This window comes from Convolutriloba macropyga, chromosome 5 (genome assembly GCF_964194025.1).
Source record: "Convolutriloba macropyga chromosome 5, txConMacr16.3, whole genome shotgun sequence".
Classification (NCBI taxonomy): Eukaryota; Metazoa; Xenacoelomorpha; order Acoela; family Convolutidae; genus Convolutriloba; species Convolutriloba macropyga.
Window position 1 is genome coordinate 21293082 of NC_134472.1, and position 10914 is coordinate 21303995.

Consider the following 10914-nt stretch of genomic DNA (forward strand, 5'->3'; position numbering starts at 1 on the left):
TGGGAAGATGCTTAGATCTGTATTTAACCAGAAATTTTCAGAGGAATACAAAAGTACGACGAACAAAATAACACAAAAAAAATCAATTTAATTCTGCCAGTAGATGATGTCGAAGCCGTTAAAACCGTAATCCATTCACTGAATTACACAATATGTTCAAAAGTGCCCTCCTTTTAGGTGCCAAATTTGCGGTATCTTACCTCACAAAAGTGTAACAGGACAAACAACGTAACTCAAAAAGCTCAAAATTTTTAATGAAAACTCGTAATGTTAAAGCCGAAAATTGAAAACTCCAAAACTTAAAACACGAAAACACCAATAAACAAAAAAATTTAATTTATTAGAGATTCAATGCGACCTGTCATTGCTCACTTTAAGCTGCAGGTTGATAAAAAAGAGAAAAATATTGCATTTATCAATAATCCATTGTTTATTTTGAAAGCAAATAATTTGAAAAATCAAAATGACCATAAGCTTTCGACTAAATAAACTAGATAGGTTTCCTTGAAACTCCCTTGGAAAGCCAATTGGAACAGTCACTTACAGAACTCAATTTGAATTGTGCTGTTCTGTATCTAGCATTAAAAAAAGCAAAATTGCAAAAAAAATCTTTGAAAAAGCGAGTGATTACAATCCGAAGTATTTTTGGGCTGTGTTGAAAAATATTCGACCAAATCTAGCACTGCTATTGTGTTGAACTAAAATCAGCTTTTCCTAATTTTCTTGAAGTATTTAATTTGACAAAAAAGTCATTTTTTTGAAAACTAAATGATGCATTTTGGAAAGTTCTCATCATTTTGGAAAGTTAAATTATCAAAACACAGACAGAATTTCATTTCAAGAACACTCTCAAAAGGAGCGCAAGTAAAAATAGCCCTAAATGGAGTTTACTAATGTTGTGTCAGCAGTTTTAAGGATTGTTAATCCGGCAACTTCAAACAAAGGGGTCCAAAAAAGCTTAATTTGTGCCTTTTTGGATGAAAAAAGACTGAACTTTGAAAAATTTTGCAAAAAATTTTAATCAAAAAAATTGATGAAGCATTTCGACGACACCTTTCTATCTTTAGAGACCAACAACACTTTCGTTTACAATTTGTTGACATACTTTTAGCAAAATTGGCAAAAAAACTGCGTAGAATCACGGAAAATGTGAACAAATATTACCAAAATCAGTCAACGAGCTTTCAAATTATACCACTCATAACACACTTAAACGAATATATCGATCAGCCAAATTTAATTGAACAAAAAACCCATTTGAGTGTATAGTTCCCCCCCCCCCCTCCCTCCCAATAAAGTGGGTACAATGACCTTCAATCAGAGGGTGGCTTGCCACATTGCCACACATAAACTGAAGACGCCATTGCGTGGGCGCATCTGCAGCTATGTCCACGGCCTAAACAATTTAATCGTATCGCTTGTTGAACTGATGCTGAGTTTTATAACCAAGTACGTTGTCACAAAACTTACGAATTTTGCAACAAAATAGTCTGAAAGTTGAAGCCACAAATTTGTATTCGTTGTGAACAGGGCACGTTCTTGATTTGCATTATTAAAACTCATGTGTGATCCAAGAGCTTAATGAACAGACCTTCTTTTTTTAACTATTATTTTATTTTGATACAGCTCATATCCATACATTTACTTTTTGTTCAACTCTGTTCATAAAGACAAACTTCTGTGTTTCTAGAGAATTGTAGATTCAAGATTCAGCAATGAGTGCGATTAATTGATGACTTGTGGTGCTTGCATTTGATAACAGGAATAGATTTTCAAGTTAAAGTTTATATAAAAAATTTTGTGCAAGCTTTTGTCATAAAGTTTATAGCACAATTGAGCCTGAGTAAATAAAGGATGTTTCATCACGTGAGTTTCTATAAAAAATAGCAGTTAGAAATATGTTGACACTAAATATTCCATTGCTTTAGATGACTTGAGCGCTCTTTTCATGCCTGTTTTCATTAAAATTGATAAGTCGGTATCTTATGATGGTTCACAGAGCACGCGTCATTACATATTAAATAATAAAAATATGGCGTTTAATGAAACGTGAAATGGTTCGGGAGCTATTGTCCCAAATTGAAAATGATTGAAACAGAGCTACGTTACCTTGCCTACAGTCAACTTTCAAGTTCAAGAATGCCAAAGGTCATGGAAGCTATCTTCTGGCTGCTTTATTTGGGGGTTCTTGCGTTTCAAATTCTGCTGAAAGTGCAGACTCCAGTTAAATTAGAACATGAACGTGCGTGTTGTGAGCTTGTATAATGGCTAGTCTCACTTTTCATGAAACTACTACTTTTTCGTTTATGACCTCAGTACGTTATGCACCTCCCGGTTACGGAGCACGTGTCATTACGTAGTAAATCATTATATATAAACATGGCACGAGCGTAAATAATATGCACCCACTAAGCTGGGGGGGGCACAAATGGAAAATCTCCCAAAACACTACCAATGACATATTGTAATTGGTCGTTTCATGTTCTCACTTAAATTTGAGTTTGTTATACACGTACGACTCTCTCGTGAGAGGCATGGTTTACAAGAAGGGTGGTATCAACCTTGAGTGCTAGTTGGAGACAAATGCAGAAAAAAAAGTTCGTCAAGAGAGTACGAACAAGTAATATATTGGAAGCTTTTTTCTTTTCTCTTTCTGGCGCAAAGTTTTGAATCATTCAAAATGGAAGTTTTAGACTATTAGCAGAAATTTTCACGAAATTTGCAGAAAACGATTTTAGATTTTTGTCAAAATGGGTTTTGCGTTCTTTCTCTGGAAATTTTTTATTCGACGATCACTTTAGTTCATCTACAAAATATTTCTTAAAAATCTGCAATTACAGATGGATGCAAATGCCCTCATGCGAACCGATAAATTAATTGAATTAAAAGCGACAAATTGAATGGCTGGTTTCCTTTTCGCAGCGGAAAGTTTCATTTTTTGGCAAGTTTCAAAATATTACCGATCCGATCATTGTTTATTGTGTTGATTCTAGGTGTAGTATTACGAGAGCCGTTACAAATGAACGGATCATTAATCCCGCAATAAAGCGAACGTATTTAGGTGTTAATTAACCATTCTTTCACTGCGCACTAAACAAATTAACGCTCGTTAAGACTACCAGTACACAAGTATTTAAACTACTTAGTTCGACTTATTTAAATTAACACAACTTTAGGCCTGGATCTCCTCGCTTATATCCAGGATAGAAAATGTACGTTGTTGAGCGTAGGCGGCCTGTATAACCACACTTTCTTTTGATTTAAATTACTTCTGCTTTTGACAGTTGCAATGCAGATCTCTTCCCCCAAAATCAATAAAGATGAAGCAGATTGCGTCAGGGGAAAAGACAATAGAGTCTCATAAAAAGCCCCCAAAAAAACCATAATTGTTGCGGTTTTAGAAGAGGGGAAAAGCAGAAAACAGGCGCCTCCTTGATCAATAATTGATGCTCTCAGCTTTTTAGATTTTTATTATTTTTCGGAGTTTCAATAATTTTTCCGTGAGATAAAAAAGAGTTTATTCTCTTGCGTTCTCGGCCAATAGGAAAATTAGGAAGCACCTCCCTAAGAACGTGAGTTTGTGATTCGCTCCCAATTGTCCCAAACTGAGCTGAGAGGAATTTATTGTTTCTCTCAGCGAAGTGGGACGGTTAAAAATTAGAGAGACGGAAACAAGAGCCAAAAATCAGCAGCAGATAACTGCTTTTCCTTTTCGATAAATAGATCTATATTCAAAACAGAGATTGCTTATAACCTTCAATTTTAAATTGCTCAAACTACACGGTTTAAACAACTTAACCAAAATTTTCTTTCGTCTAAGCTGAACAACTATCTGACTAACAAGAAGAATTGAAAGATCGCTACGCAGCTCATCTCGATATCACAACAACGCAACTGGTAATTGGTAAGTTGTAATTTTATACTTATTCTTTTATAAATTGAACACTTTCAGCCCCCAAAAATTTTAAATTGAGACTTATAGCACAGACAGGTCTTAGGCATATATCTTTGACTTTGATTGGTCATATCTTTTGTCAAGTTAAACTGGCATACATAAAGAGATCCCGTATCGTGTGATCTGTAGCAGCCCAGCTGAATTTGATAACTGGTGCGACGAGAGGAACGAATCACGCCTGAGTTTTTGTTTTTCTATCCAATCGGATTAAAATAGTAAAATAATCAATACCACAGAAGTGAAAGCACTCTAGTAGACAAACAAATAGAGTAATTTATATCAAATTTACAGCCGAAATGCATTAAGTTTACACTAAAGTAGTAACAGGCAACTGATTCTTTGCTCTTGTAAAATTGTTCTGAGACGGGTGGGGGTAATCTATGTCCGATTTTTGGTTTATTTATATAACAATTGAAGTACTTTCACATTTTAGAGTCAAAATTTAACTAAAAATCACCCCCCTCAAACCTATTTATCCTAATTTTCACCCGATTTTTTGAAATTCAGCCAAATTTCATCCCCCAAAACCGGTTTAATCTAATTTTTACCTGATTTTCACCAAATTCATGGTTGAATTTTAGTATTTTCACTTTGAATAATCAAAATTTATACAGAATTCATTCCCCCAAAACCTGTTTAGCCCATTTCTGACCCGATTTTAACCAAATTTATAGTTAAATATTAGTATTTACACCCCAGATAACCACAAATTATTGAAATGTTGCCCCCAACACCTAGTTAGCCTTAATTTTAACCGATTTTCACCAAATTCACTGTTGAATTTTAGTATTTGTAAACTAAATAGCCGAATTTTAACCAAAATTCATCCCCCCAAATCATATTTAGAGTAATATATATCTAGTTTTCACTGATTTTTTTGTCCAAAATCTAGCCTTTTTTAACCAATTTAACTTGGATTTAACCAGAATTCATCCACCCAATGCGTGTTTAATGTAATTTATATGTAAGTTTCTACAAATTTAAGCTGACATTTTTGCATTTTCAAAATTATTATCCAATTTTGCTTAAATATAAGACCTCCGCAGGTGATGATTCACTCCGCAGTTGATGATTCAACCATATATTACAGCCAAATCATATTTAGAGTAATATATATCTAGTTTTCACTGATTTTTTTGTCCAAAATCTAGCATTTTTTAACCAATTTAACTTGGATTTAACCAGAAATCATCCACCCAATGCGTGTTTAATGTAATTTATATGTAAGTTTCTACAAATTTAAGCTGATATTTTTGCATTTTCAAAATTATTATCCAATTTTGGTTAAATATAAGACTTCCGCAGTTGATGATTCACTCTTTTTTTCATTTCTTGACCCGGGTGGGGTAAAACTAATCAAATTACAACCAAATAAACATCATTTTGTCCTAATTTCTCAAATGTTTAACAGATTTTAACAAAATTAACGTCACGTTTATCATAATTTAACGGGAACTAATCAGATTTAAGCCATAAAGACATCATTTTAATCCAATTTTAAACAATTTCACACAAAATTTAGCCAATTTAGCGTCATTTTTACATTATATTAGTAAATGCTAACCAAATTTCGACCATATAAACCTCAGTTTGGCCCTAATTTAACAAAGAATAACCGATTTTAAACTAAATTTTATCCCCCCAACATAGATTCTTTGCCTGAAAATAGCATAAATTGATGAGAATTTCCCCATTTTAGCCAGATTCACAAATATATTTTCACCAATAGAGGTTTTAAACAGTGCATGGACCAAACTGGAATAGTTATTGTAGAACAGCTTAATCTGACAGCAATAGAAAACACTAGAAGAGGTAAAATAACACGATTCATCACTGACGGAATTAACTTCTTAGCTATTTTCTACATGTTTGAACACAATTCTCCTGCTAATTTCTATATAACTTATGCACCTGAAAACCCTAATTTTCAGAAGTTACTAAATTTATTGAAAACTGAAAACCGTGTGATCGAGATTCCTGCAGAAAATTTAACCAATAATTAGCCTTTTTAACCAAATTGATACACAAATTTACCAAAAAAAGGTGTTGTTTCATGCTAAAATACAGTCATTAACAGACTCAAGCACGTTAGAAACATTATATATACATACTTTTACACAATAATAACTACTGAAATACTACTCCTGATGTACTAAACATCCCGTATTAAACGTTTTTATGCTGTTTTCTGTGCAAGTTCATACAAAAATAAATTAATAAATCAACAAAAACAATTGTTCTATGTTATTTTTATGTCATATATTAAAGTAAACGTTCATAATTTAACTATTAAACATAACAAAATAGGCAAAGTTCCATACTATTTAACTGATCAGAACAGAAACTTTTTATGCATTTACCATCATTTTCCTAACGAAACACAGACTGAAATCTATATAACTTATAAGTGGACTACCCAAATTTTAATGGACTTTTAATTGCTCTAAGATATCATAACAGTGTGATAGAATTAGCATTATAATTTTTAAATAAAGCAGTTAGCAACAAAACCTTACAAAAACATTTTTACTATAGAATACATTTTTTATTAGCAATACATTTGCAAGCATGAAATAGAAGCCATAAAGTGTGGACACAGGCTAACCAAAAGAAAAAGTTTTAGATTATCAACAAAAAGCGGAAACAACCAGAAATGGCAGCCAAGACGATCCCAAGCGTCATTATTCCCGTTCAAAGTCAAACGTCGACACCATCTAACAATCAGCAACAAGCACAGATCCATCAACCAGCAATTCCCGCTTTCTCAAGCCGACCATTCAAACCTTGAATCAAAGAATCCTCAGTCACCAAAACAGCTTGGAATATCCCCCACAATACAACTGGCAAGTTAGCAGAAACAGACCAATCACAACCCAGCAAATTAATAGTCACAAAAACTAAATTATTGAAATTAACAACATCGAAGATCTCGTTCCCGACGCTATCAGAAAAATACCTTCAGAATGCTTGAAATTGCAGAAACCGCGAGAGGAGAACATGAACAAAGAGAACCCAAGGTACGTTAACACCCTTCTCTATTTTCTAAAACCAAATTACAACAAATTCGAGGTTGCTGATAAAATAAACATCATCCTGTTATATGGACATCAATATATATTAGCCAACAGCGAAAAATTTCCAGTTCTGAAAACTTTCTCGTTTCCCGCAGATAACAACAAATGGAGGATTTAAAATCGCGACCCTATGAAGGGCACCTAAATCCTTAGAAATAACTTGCTCGACGTATACATTGAAGTCCCCTATGATGCAATTTCTGCTTTTCCTGTCGAGATTCCGGAACTGACGAATATCAATACCAGTAAGCTAATAGAGGAAAACACCACAATTAGGCAGGAATTATTCCAAAAGCAAACAGAGTTGCAAGAGTTGCAACTGAAATTCGAACAACTAAAAATGGAGTCACAGAAACTACCAGACGAGAAACAACAACCTAACGACTATTGGCGGCGCCAATATGTCGTTGCCCACCAACTTCAAAAAACCTGCGAGTCGAACGCGCAAACAATGTTGAAAACGTTTTCTTTGAAACGTTTAGAGATAACAAATGCCAACAAAATCTTGGAGAAAAGAATCTGGAGCTAGGAAAGTAAATAACGCAATTAATGAAGGAACACAATTTAAATGGTCTTAAGCCGACCATTCAAACCTCGAATCACAGAATCCCCAACGGCCAAAAACAGCTCGGAATATCAAGCACAATACAACTGGCAAGTTAGCAGAAAAAGAGCAATCACAACCCAACAAATTAGTAGTCACGAAAACTAAATTATTGAAATTAACAACATCGAAGATCTCGTTCCCGACGCTATCACAAAAATACCTTCAGAATGCTTGAAATTGCAGAAACCGCGAGAGGAGAACATGAACAAAGAGAACCCAAGGTACGTTAACACCCTTCTCTATTTTCTAAAACCAAATTACAACAAATTCGAGGTTGCTGATAAAATAAACATCATCCTGTTATATGGACATCAATATATATTAGCCAACAGCGAAAAATTTCCAGTTCTGAAAACTTTCTCGTTTCCCGCAGATAACAACAAATGGAGGATTTAAAATCGCGACCCTATGAAGGGCACCTAAATCCTTAGAAATAACTTGCTCGACGTATACATTGAAGTCCCCTATGATGCAATTTCTGCTTTTCCTGTCGAGATTCCGGAACTGACGAATATCAATACCAGTAAGCTAATAGAGGAAAACACCACAATTAGGCAGGAATTATTCCAAAAGCAAACAGAGTTGCAAGAGTTGCAACTGAAATTCGAACAACTAAAAATGGAGTCACAGAAACTACCAGACGAGAAACAACAACCTAACGACTATTGGCGGCGCCAATATGTCGTTGCCCACCAACTTCAAAAAACCTGCGAGTCGAACGCGCAAACAATGTTGAAAACGTTTTCTTTGAAACGTTTAGAGATAACAAATGCCAACAAAATCTTGGAGAAAAGAATCTGGAGCTAGGAAAGTAAATAACGCAATTAATGAAGGAACACAATTTAAATGGTCTTAAGCCGACCATTCAAACCTCGAATCACAGAATCCCCAACGGCCAAAAACAGCTCGGAATATCAAGCACAATACAACTGGCAAGTTAGCAGAAAAAGAGCAATCACAACCCAACAAATTAGTAGTCACGAAAACTAAATTATTGAAATTAACAACATCGAAGATCTCGTTCCCGACGCTATCACAAAAATACCTTCAGAATGCTTGAAATTGCAGAAACCGCGAGAGGAGAACATGAACAAAGAGAACCCAAGGTACGTTAACACCCTTCTCTATTTTCTAAAACCAAATTACAACAAATTCGAGGTTGCTGATAAAATAAACGTCATCCAGTTATTTGGACATCAACAGCTATTAGCTAACAGCAAAAAACTTCCAGTTCTGAAAACTTTCTCGCTTCCCGCAGATAACAACAAATGGAGGATTAAAAATCGCGACCCTAAGAAGGGCACCTAAATCCTTAGAAATAACTTGCTCGACGTATACATTGAAGTCCCCTATGATGCAAATTCTGCTTTTCCTGTCGAGATTCCAGAACTGACGAATATCAATACCAGTAAGCTAATAGAGGAAAACACCACAATTAGGCAGGAACTATTCCAAAAGCAAACAGTGTTGCAAGAGTTGCAACTGAAATTCGAACAACTAAAAATGGAGTCACAGAAACTACCAGAGGAGAAACAACAACCTAACGACTATTGGCGGCGCCAATATGTCGTTGCCCACCAACTTCAAAAAACCTGCGAGTCGAACGCGCAAACAATGTTGAAAACGTTTTTTTTGAAACGTTTAGAGATAACAAATGCCAACAAAATCTTGGAGAAAAGATCTGGAGCTAGGAAAGTAAATAACGCAATTAATGAAGGAACACAATTTGAATGGTCTCAAGCCGACCATTCAAACCTCGAATCACAGAATCCCCAACGGCCAAAAACAGCTCGGAATATCAAGCACAATACAACTGGCAAGTTAGCAGAAAAAGAGCAATCACAACCCAACAAATTAGTAGTCACGAAAACTAAATTATTGAAATTAACAACATCGAAGATCTCGTTCGCGACGCTATCACAAAAATACCTTCAGAATGCTTGAAATTGCAGAAACCGCGAGAGGAGAACATGAACAAAGAGAACCCAAGGTACGTTAACACCCTTCTCTATTTTCTAAAACCAAATTACAACAAATTCGAGGTTGCTGATAAAATAAACGTCATCCAGTTATTTGGACATCAACAGCTAATAGCTAACAGCAAAAAACTTCCAGTTCTGAAAACTTTCTCGCTTCCCGCAGATAACAACAAATGGAGGATTAAAAATCGCGACCCTAAGAAGGGCACCTAAATCCTTAGAAATAACTTGCTCGACGTATACATTGAAGTCCCCTATGATGCAAATTCTGCTTTTCCTGTCGAGATTCCACAACTGACGAATATCAATACCATTAAGCTAATAGAGGAAAACACCACATTTAGGCAGAAACTATTCCAAAGGAAACAGAGTTGCAGGAATTGCAACTGAAATTCGAACAACTAAAAATGGAGTCACAGAAACTACCAGAGGAGAAACAACAACCTAGCGACTATTGGCAATGCCAATATGTCGCTGCCCACCAACTTCAAAAAACCTGCAAGTCGAACGCGCAAACCATGTTAAAAACGTTTTCTTTGAAACATTTAGAGATAACAAATGCCAACAAAAAACTTGGAGAAAACAATCTGGAGCTAGGAAAGTGAATAACGCAATTAATGAAGGAAAATGTAAAACAAAAAGCCAAAATTTCCAAACTCAAAAGAAAGGCGAAAAGGCACAGAAAACGACAGTCAATGGATAAAGACGAACCTACTGAAGACGATATACAAGAAGTTATTTTAATCGGAGACGATGAGTGTTAAAGAACGACAAATAGGAAGTTTCCTCTCAGCCATTTGTGACTGCGTTTTAACAGTCAATTCATTGCCATTTGCGATTACTTTTCTAATACAAACTTTTTGTCGCCTTCTGCAATCAACCTTTTGTACAATCTACTTCTCATACAAACCTTTTATTGCCTTTTGCGATTAAATTTATAATACAGACGATTTTAGCGCTTTTTGCAATCAACCTTTTGTTCAATCTACTTCTTCATAAAAACCCTTTAGTGCCTTTTGCGATTAAATTTATAATACAGACGATCTTAGCGCCCTTTGCAATCACCCTTTTGTACAATCTACTTCTTCACAAAGTTGGCAGTGCCCGCAACTTCTTCAAACTCCTACACAACAATCCTCATATGTCCTATATTAATGCTGCACACCAAACAGTTGTAGAAGTTAAAAAACGTATTTTAAACTCTTGTGTTAACTAAAAGTATATTCGATGCAGTATATTTCTTTTCTTGTAATCATTTTCTTTTCTATTTTAAAATCAGGGTGAGCTGCAGTATTACGA